The sequence below is a fragment of the Danio rerio genome, chromosome 7 (assembly GCF_049306965.1).
Source record: "Danio rerio strain Tuebingen ecotype United States chromosome 7, GRCz12tu, whole genome shotgun sequence".
Classification (NCBI taxonomy): Eukaryota; Metazoa; Chordata; class Actinopteri; order Cypriniformes; family Danionidae; genus Danio; species Danio rerio.
Window position 1 is genome coordinate 56046622 of NC_133182.1, and position 10279 is coordinate 56056900.

Here is a 10279-nt window from a genome sequence, read left to right on the forward strand (position 1 = left end):
GGGCTTCTGACCCCAGCAAACTACCCAGGGGTCCACCTCTCTGCCTGGACTTGCAGTTTAGGCCCCAGGATGCCCCTTGGCCCTCCACCTAGGGGCTTCTGACCCTAGCAAGCTAACCAGGGGTCCACCTCTCTTCCCGGACTTGCAGGATAGGCCCCAGGGTGTCCCCTGGCCCTCCACCTAGGAGACTCTGACCCCAGCAAGCTACCCAGGGGTCTACGTCTCTCCCTGGACTTGCAGTAAAGGCCCCAGGCTGAAACTTGGCCCTCCACCTAGGGGCCTCTGACCCAGCAAGCTACCGATGGGTCCACCTCTCTCCTTGGACTTGCAGTAGAGGCCACAGGGTGTCCCCTGGCCCTACACCTAGGGGCCTCTGACCCCAGCAAGCTACCCAGGGGTCCACCTCTCTCCTTGGACTTGCAGTATAGGCTACAGGGTGCCCCTTGGCCCTCCACTTAGGGGCCTCTGATCCCAGCAAGCTACCCAGGGGTCCTCCTCTCTCCCTGGACTTGCAGGATAGGCCCCATGGTGCCCCCCTGGCCCTCCACCTAGGGGCTTCTGACCCCAGCAAGCTAGCCAGGGGTCCAGCTCTCTCTCTGGACTTGCAGGATAGGCCACAGGGTGCCACTTGGCCGTCCACCTAGGGGCCTTTGACCCCAGCAAGCTACACAGGGTTCCACCTCTCTCCTTGCACTTGCAGTCTAGGCCCCAGGGTGCCCCTTGGCCCTCCACCTAGGGGCCTCTGACCCCAGCATGCTACCAAGGGTTCCTCCTCTCTCCTGGACTTGCAGGATAGGCCCCAGGGTGCCCCTGGCCCTCCACCTAGGGGCCTCTGACCCCAGCAAGCTACCCAGGGGTCCACCTCTCTCCTTGGACTTGCAGTATAGGTCCCAGGGTGCCTATTGGCCCTCCACCTAGGGTCCTCTTACCCCAGCAAGCTACCCAGGGGTCCACCTCTCTTCCTGGACTTGCAGGATAGGCCCCAGGGTGCCCTTTGGCCCTCCACCTAGGGGCCTTTGACCCCAGCAAGCTACCCTGGGGTCCACCTCTCTCCTTGGACTTGCCGTATAGGCCCCAAGGTGTCCCCTAACCCTCCAACTAGGTGCCTCTTACCTCAGCAAGCTACCCAGGGGTCCACCTCTCTCCCTGGACTTGCAGTATAGGAACCAGAGTGCCCCTTGCCCTTCACCTAGGGGCCTCTGACACCAGCAAGCTACCCAGGGTTCCATCTCTCCACCCTGGACTTGCAGTATAGGCCCAAATGTGCCCATATTCCCTCCACCTAGGGGCGTCTGACCCCAGCAAGCTACCCAGGGGTCCACCTCTCTGCCTGGACTTGCAGTTTAGGCCCCAGGATGCCCCTTGGCCCTCCACCTAGGGGCCTCTGACCCTAGCAAGCTAACCAGGGGTCCACCTCTCTCCCTGGACTTGACGTATAGGCCCCAAAGGTGCCCCCTGACCCTCCACCTTGGAGCCTCTGATCCCAGCAAGCTACCCAGGGGTCCAGCTCTCTCCCTGGATTTGCAGTATAGGCCCCAGGCTGCGCCTTGGCCCTCCACCTAGGGGCCTCTGATCCCAGCAAGCTACCCAGGGGTCCAGCTCTCTCCCTGGATTTGCAGTATAGGCCCCAGGCTGCGCCTTGGCCCTCCACCTAGGGGCCTCTGACCCAGGCAAGCTACCCAGTGGTCCACATCTCTCTCTGGACTTGCAGCATATGCCCCAGGGTGCCCCTTGCCCTCCACCCAGGGACCTCAGACCCCAGCAAGCTACCCAGGGATCCATGTCTCTCCCTAAACTGGCAGTATAGGCCCCAGGGTGCCCTGCTGGCCCTCCAGCTAGGGACTTCTGACCACGCCAAGCTACCCAGGGGCCCACCTCTTTCCCTGGACTTGCCATATAGACCCCAAGGTGCCCCCTGATCCTCCACCTAGGGGCCTCTGACCCCTTTAAGCTACCCAGGGATCAAGCTCTCTATCTGGACTTGCAGTAGAGGCTCCAGGGTGCCCCCCTTGCCCTCCACCTAGGGGCCTCTGACCCCAGTAAGCTACCCAGGGGTCCACCTCTCTTCCCGGACTTGCAGGATAGGCCCCAGGGTGTCCCCTGGCCCTCCACCTAGGGGCATCTGACCCCAGCAAGCTACCCAGAGGTCCACCTCTCTCCCTGGACTTGCAGTAGAGGCTCTAGGGTGTCCCTTGGCCCTCCACCTAGGGGCCTCTGACACCAGCAAGCTACCCAGGGGTCCACCTCTCTCACTGGACTTGCAGGATAGGCCCCAGGGTGCCTTGCCCTCCACCTAGGGGACTCTGACCCAAGCAAGCTACCCAGTGGTCCACATCTCTCCATGGACTTGCAGTATAGGCTCCAGGGTGCCGCCCTTGCCCTCCACATAGGGGGCTCTGACCCCAGCAAGCTACCTAGGGGTACACCTCTCTCCCTGGACTTGCCGTATAGGCCCCAAGGATGCCCCCTGATCCTCCACCTAGGGGCATCTGACCCCAGCAAGCTACCCAGGGGTCCATCTCTCACTCTGGACTTGCAGTAGAGGACCCAGGGTGCCCCTCTGGCCCTCCACCTAGGGGCCTCTGACCCCAGCAAGCCACCCAGGGGCCCACCTCTCTCCCTGGACTTGCCGTATAGGCCCCAAGGGTGCCCCCTGATCCTCCACCTAGAGGCCTCTGACCCCTTCAAGCTACCCAGGGGTCAAGCTCTCTATCTGGACTTGAAGTAGAGGCTCCAGGGTGCCCCCCTTGCCCTCCACCTAGGGGCCTCTGACCCCAGTAAGCTACCCAGGGGTCCACCTCTCCCCCTGGACTTGTAGTATAGGCCCAAGAGTGCCCCCTTGCCCTGCACCTAGGGGCCTCTGACCCCAGCAAGCTACCCAGGGGTCCACTTCTCTCCCTGGACTTGCAGTAGAGGCCCCAGGGTGTCCCCTGGCCCTCCACCTAGGGGCCTCTGACCCCAGCAAGCTACCCAGGGGTCCACCTCTCTCCCTGGATTTGCAGTATAGGCTCTAGGGTGTCCCTTGGCCCTCCACCTAGGGGCCTCTGACACCAGCAAGCTACCCAGGGGTCCACCTCTCTCCCTGGATTTGCAGTATAGGCTCTAGGGTGTCCCTTGGCCCTCCACCTAGGGGCCTCTGACACCAGCAAGCTACCCAGGGGTTCACCTCTCTTCCTGGACTTGCAGTATAGGCCCCAGAGTGCCCCTTGGCCCTCCACCTAGAGGGATCTGACCCCAGCAAACTACCCAGGGGTCCACCTCTCTTCCTGGACTTGCAGGATAGGCCCCCGGGTGCCCTTTGGCCACTCCACCTAGGGGCCTTTGACCCCAGCAAGCTACCCAGGGGTCCACCTCTCTCCTTGGACTTGCCGTATAGGCCAAAGGTGCCCTCTGCCCCCAGCAAGCTACCCAGGGGTCCACCTCTCTCCCTGGACTTGCAGGATAGGAACCAGGGTGCCCCCCTGGCCCTCCACCTAGGGGCCTCTGACCCCAGCAAGCTAACCAGGGGTCCAATTCTCTCCCTGGACTTGCAGTAGAGGCCACAGGGTGTCCTCTAGCCCTCCGCCTAGTGGTCTCTGACACCAGCAAGCTACCCAGGGGTCCAACCCTCTCCCTGGACTTGCGGTAGAGGCCACAAGGTGTCCCCTGGCCCTCCACCAATGGGCCTCTGGCCCCAGCAAGCTACCCAGGGGTCCACCTCTCTCCCTAAACTGTCATTATAGTCTCCATGGTGCCCCCTGGCCCTCCACCTAGGGGCTTCTGACCCCAGCAAGCTACCTAGGGGTCCACCTCTCTCCCTGGACTTGCAATATAGGCCCCAGGGTACCCCCTTGCCCTCAACCTAGGGAACTCTGACCCCAGCAAGCTACCCAGTGGTCCACCTCTCTCCCTGGATTTGCATTATAGAACCCAGGGTGTCCCCTGGCCATCCACATAGGGGCCTCTGACCCCAGCAGGCAACCCAGGGATCCACGTTTTTCACTAAACTGGCACTATAAGCCCCAGGGTGCCCATTTGGCCCTCCACCTAGGGGCTTCTGACCCCAGCAAGCTACCCAGGGGTCCTCCTCTCTTTCTAAACTGGCAGTATAGACCCCAGGGTGCCCCCTGGCCCTCCACCTAAGTTTCTCTGACCCCAGCAAGCTACCCAGGGGTCCACCTCTCTCCCTAAACTGACAGTATAGGCCCCAGGGTGCCCCCTGGCCCTCCACCTAGGGGCCTCTGACCCCAGCAAGCTACCCAGGGGTCCTCCTCTCTTCCTGGACTTGCAGGATAGGCCCCAGGGTACCCCCTGGCCCTCCACCTAGGGCCCTCTGACACTAGCAAGCTAACCAAGGGTCCAACTCTCTCCCTGGACTTGCAGTATAGGCCCCAGGGTGCCCCTTGGCCCTCCACCTAGGGGCCTCTGACCCCAGCAAGCTACCGGGAGGTCCACCTCTCTCCCTGGACTTGCAGTAGAGGCCCCAGGGTGTCCCCTGGCCTTCCACCTAGGGGCCTATGACCCCGGCAAGCTACCCAGGGGTCCTCCTCTCTTTCTAAACTGGCAGTATAGGCCCCAGGGTGTCCCCTGGCCCTAAACCTAGGGGCCTCTGACCCCAGCAAGCTGCCCAGGGGTCCACCTCTCTCAATAAAAACTGTCAGTAAAGAACCCAGGGTGCCCGCTGGCCCTCCAGCTAGGGGTTTCTGACCCCAGCAAGCTACCTAGCGGTCCACCTCTATTCCTGGTCTTGCAGTATAGGCCCCAGGGTGCCCCCTTCCCCAATGACTAGGGGCCTCTGACCCCAGCAAGCTACCCAGGGGTCCACCTCTCGCTGGACTTGCAGTATAGGCCCCAGGGTGCCCCTTGGCCTCCACCTAGGGGCCTCTGACCACAGAAAGCTACCCAGGAGTCCAGCTCTCTTCCTGGACTTGCATGAGAGGCCCCATGGTGCCCCATGGCCCTCCACCTAAAGGCTTCAGACTCCAGAAAGCTACCCAGGGGTCCACCTCTCTCCTTGGACTTGCAGTATAGGTCTCAGGGTGCCCCCCTTGCACTCCACCTAGGGGCCCCTGACCCCAGCAAGCTACCCTGGGGTCCACCTCTCTTCTTGGCCTTGTGGTATATGCCCCAGGGTGCCCCTTGGCCCTCCACCTAGGGGCCTCTGACCCCAGCAAGCTACCCAGGGGACCTCCTCTCTCCCTGGACTTGCAGGATAGGCCCCAGGGTGCTCCCTGGCCCTCCACCTAGGGGTCTCTGACCCCAGCAAGCTAACCAGGGGTCCATCTCTCTCCCTGGACTTGCAGTATAGGCCCCAGGGTGCCCCTTGGCCCTCCAGCTAGGGGCCTCTGACCTCAGCAAGCTACCCAGGGGTCCACCTCTCTCCCTGGACTTGCAGTAGAGGCCCCAGGGTGTCCCCTGGTCCTTTACCTAGGGGCCTCTGACCCCAGCAAGCTACACAGGGCTCCACCTCTGCCCTTGGACTTGCAGTATAGGCCCCAGGGTGCCCCTTGGCCCTCCACCTAGGGGCCTCTGACCCCAGCAAGCTACCCAGGGGACCTCCTCTCTCCCTGGACTTGCAGGATAGGCCCCAGGGTGCTCCCTGGCCCTCCACCTTGGGGCCTTTGACCCCAGCAAGCTAACCAGGGGTCCACCTCTCTCCCTGGAATTGCAGTATAGGCCCCAGGGTGCCCCTTGGCCCTCCAGCTAGGGGCCTCTGACTCCAGCAAGCTACCCAGGGGTCCACCTTTCTCCTTGAACTTGCCGTATAGGCCCCAAGGTGCCCCCTGTCCCTCCACCTAGGGGCCTCTTACCCCAGCCAGCTACCCAGGGGTGCACCTCTCTCCCTGGACTTGCAGTAGACGCCCCAGGGTGCCCCTTGGCCCTCCACCTAGGGGCCTCTGACCCCATTAAGCTACCAAGGGGTCCACCTCCCTCCTTGGACTTGCAAAATAGGCCCCAGGGTGCCCCCCTCGCCCTCCACCTAGGGGCCTCTGTTCCCAGCAAGCTACCCAGGGGTCCAGTTGTCTCTTTGGACTTGCAGTAGCGGCCCAAGGGTGCCCCCTGGCCCTCCACCTAGGTGCCTCTGACCCCAGCAAGCTACCCAGGGGTCCACATCTCTCCCTAAACTGGCAATATAGGCCCCAGGCTCCCCCCTTGGCCCTCCACCTAGGGGCCTCTGACCCCAGCAAGCTAACCAGGGGTCCACCTCTCTGCCTGGACTTGCAGTTTAGGCCCCAGTTTGAACCTTGGCCCTCCAACTAGGGGTCTCTGACCCCAGCAAGCTACCCAGGGGTCCTCCTCTCTCTCTGGACTCACAGGATAGGCCCCGGGGTGATACTTGGCTGTCCACCTAGGGGCCTTTGACCCCAGCAAGCTACCCAGGGGTCCACCTCTCTCCCTGGACTTGCAGTAGACGCCCCAGGGTGCCCCTTGGCCCTACACCTAGGGGCCTCTGACCCCAGCAAGCTATCCTGGGGTCCACCTCTCTCCCTGGACTTGCCGTATAGGTCCCAACGTGCCCCCTGACCCTCCACCTAGGGGCCTCTGAGCCCAGCAAGCTACCCAGGGGTCCACCTCTCTCCCTGGACTTGCAGTAGACGCCCCAGGGTGCCCCTTGGCCCTCCACCTAGGGGCCTCTTACCCCAGCAAGCTACCCAGGAGTCCACCTCTCTTCCTGGACTTGCAGGATAGGCTCCAGGGTGCCCCTGGCCCTCCACCTAGGGGCTTCTGACCCCAGCAAGCTACCTAGGGGTCCACCTCTCTCCTTGGACTTGCAGTATAGGCCCCAGGGTGCCCCCCTTGCCCTCCACTTAGGGGCCTCTGACCCCAGCAAGCTACCCAGGGGTTCATGTCTCTCCCTAAACTGGCAGTATAGGCCCTAGGGTGCCCTGCTGGCCCTCCAGCTAGGGACTTCTGACCACGAGAAGCTACCCAGGGGCCCACCTCTTTCCCTGGACTTGCCGTATAGGCCCCAAGGTGCCCCCTGACCCTCCACCTAGGGGCCTCTGACCTCTGCAAGCTACCCATGGGTCCAGCTCTCTTTCTAGACTTGCATTAGAGGCCCCAGGGTACCCCCTGGCCTTCCACCTATGGGCCTCTGACCCCAGCAATATACCACTTGGTCCACCTCTCTCCTTTAATTGGCAGTATATGCCCCAGGGTGCCCCCATGGCCCTCCACCTAGGGGCTTCTGACCCCAGCAAACTACCCAGGGGTCCACCTCTCTGCCTGGACTTGCAGTTTAGGCCCCAGGATGCCCCTTGGCCCTCCACCTAGGGGCTTCTGACCCTAGCAAGCTAACCAGGGGTCCACCTCTCTTCCCGGACTTGCAGGATAGGCCCCAGGGTGTCCCCTGGCCCTCCACCTAGGAGACTCTGACCCCAGCAAGCTACCCAGGGGTCTACGTCTCTCCCTGGACTTGCAGTAAAGGCCCCAGGCTGAAACTTGGCCCTCCACCTAGGGGCCTCTGACCCAGCAAGCTACCCAGGGGTCCACCTCTCTCCCTGGACTTGCAGTATAGGCCCCAGGGTGCCCCTTTGCACTCCACCTTGGGGCCTCTGACCCCAGCAAGCTACCCAGGGGTCCACCTCTCTCCTTGGACTTGCAGTATAGGCTACAGGGTGCCCCTTGGCCCTCCACTTAGGGGTCTCTGATCCCAGCAAGCTACCCAGGGGTCCTCCTCTCTCCCTGGACTTGCAGGATAGGCCCCAGGGTGCCCCCCTGGCCCTTCACCTAGGGGCTTCTGACCCCAGCAAGCTAGCCAGGGGTCCACCTCTCTTTCTGGACTTGCAGGATAGGCCACACGGTGCCACTTGGCCGTCCACCTAGGGGCCTTTGACCCCAGCAAGCTACACAGGGTTCCACCTCTCTCCTTGCACTTGCAGTCTAGGCCCCAGGGTGCCCCTTGGCCCTCCACCTAGGGGCCTCTGACCCCAGCATGCTACCAAGGGGTCCTCCTCTCTCCTGGACTTGCAGGATAGGCCCCAGGGTGCCCCTTGGCCCTCCACCTAGGGTCCTCTTACCCCAGCAAGCTACCCAGGGGTCCACCTCTCTCCTTGGACTTGCCGTATAGGCCCCAAGGTGTCCCCGAACCCTCCAACTAGGGGCCTCTTACCTCAGCAAGCTACCCAGGGGTCCACCTCTCTCCCTGGACTTGCAGTATAGGAACCAGGGTGCCCCTTGCCCTTCACCTAGGGGCCTCTGACACCAGCAAGCTACCCAGGGTTCCATCTCTCCACCCTGGACTTGCAGTATAGGCCCAAATGTGCCCATATTCCCTCCACCTAGGGGCGTCTGACCCCAGCAAGCTACCCAGGGGTCCACCTCTCTGCCTGGACTTGCAGTTTAGGCCCCAGGATGCCCCTTGGCCCTCCACCTAGGGGCCTCTGACCCTAGCAAGCTAACCAGGGGTCCACCTCTCTCCCTGGACTTGACGTATAGGCCCCAAGGTGCCCCCTGACCCTCCACCTTGGAGCCTCTGATCCCAGCAAGCTACCAAGGGGTCCTCCTCTCTTCCTGGACTTGCAGGATAGGCCCCAGGGTGCCCCTGGCCCTCCACCTAGGGGCCTCTGACCCCAGCAAGCTACCCAGGGGTCCACCTCTCTCCTTGGACTTGCAGTATAGGTCCCAGGGTGCCCCTTGGCCCTCCACCTAGGGTCCTCTTACCCCAGCAAGCTACCCAGGGGTCCACCTCTCTTCCTGGACTTGCAGGATAGGCCCCAGGGTGCCCTTTGGCCCTCCACCTAGGGGCCTTTGACCCCAGCAAGCTACCCTGGGGTCCACCTCTCTCCTTGGACTTGCCGTATAGGCCCAAATGTGCCCATTTTCCCTCTACCTAGGGGCCTCTGACCCCAGCAAGCTACCCAGGGGTCCACCTCTCTCCCTGGTCTTGCAGTATAGGCCCCTGGGTGCCCCCTTGCCCTCCACCTAGGGGCCTCTGACACCAGCAAGCTACCCAGGTGTCCATCTTTCCACCCTGGACTTGCAGTATAGGCCCCAGGGTGCCCCCTTGCCTTCCACCTAGGGGCATCTGACTCCAGCAAGCTAACCAGGGGTCCACCTCTCTCCTTGGACTTGCCGTATAGGCCCCAAGGTGCCCCCTGACCCTCCACCTAAGGGCCTCTGACCCCACCAAGCTACCCAGGGGTTTACCTCTCTCCCTATACTTGCAGTATAGGCCCCAGGGTGCCCCCTTGCCCTCAACCTAGGGGCATCTGACTCCAGCAAGCTAAATAGGGGTCCACCTCTCTCCTTGGACTTGCCGTATAGGCCCCAAGGTGCCCCCTGACCCTCCACCTAGGGGCCTCTGACCCCACCAAGCTACCCAGGGGTCCACCTCTCTCCCTATACTTGCAGTATAGGCCCCAGGGTGCCCCCTTGCCCTCAACCTAGGGGCCTCTGACCCCAGCAAGCTACCCAGGGGTCCACCTTTCTTCCTGGACTTGCAGGATAGGCCCCAGGGTGCCCTTTGGCCCTCCACCTAGGGGCCTTTGACCCCAGCAAGCCACCCTGGGGTCCAACTCTCTCCTTTCACTTGCCATATAGGCTCCAAGGTGCCCCCTGACCCTCCACCTAGGGGCCTCTGACCCCAGCAAGCTACCTAGAGGTCCACCTCTCTTCCTGGACTTGCAGTATAGTAACCAGGGTGCCCCTCTGCCCTCCACCTAGGGGCCTCTGACCCCAGCAAGCTACCCAGGGGTCCTCCTCTCTCCCTGGACTTGCAGTATAGGCCCCAGGTTGCCCCTTGGCCCTCCACCTAGGGTCCTCTTACCCCAGCAAGCTACCCAGGGGTCCACCTCTCTTCCGGGACTTGCAGGATAGGCCCCAGGGTGCCCTTTGGCCCTCCACCTAGGGGCCTTTGAACCCAGCAAGCTACCCTGGGGTCCACCTCTCTCCTTGGACTTGCCGTATAGGCCCCAAGGTGCCCCCTAACCCTCCACCAAGCGGCCTCTTTCCTCAGCAAGCTACCCAGTGGTCCACCTCTCTCCCTGGACTTGCAGTATAGGAACCAGGGTGCCCCTCTGCCCTTCACCTAGGGGCCTCTGACACCAGCAAGCTACCCAGGGGTCCATCTCTCTCCCTGGACTTACAGTATAGGCCCAAATGTGCCCATTGGCCCTCCACCTATGGGGCCTCTGACCCCAGCAAGCTACCCAGGGGTCCACCTCTCTCCTTGGACTTGCAGTAGACGCCCCAGGGTGCCCCTTGGCCCTCCACCTAGGGGCCTCTGACCCCAGCAAGCTACCCAGGGGTCCACCTCTCTCCCTAAACTGGCAGTATAGGCCCCAGGGTGCCCCCTTGC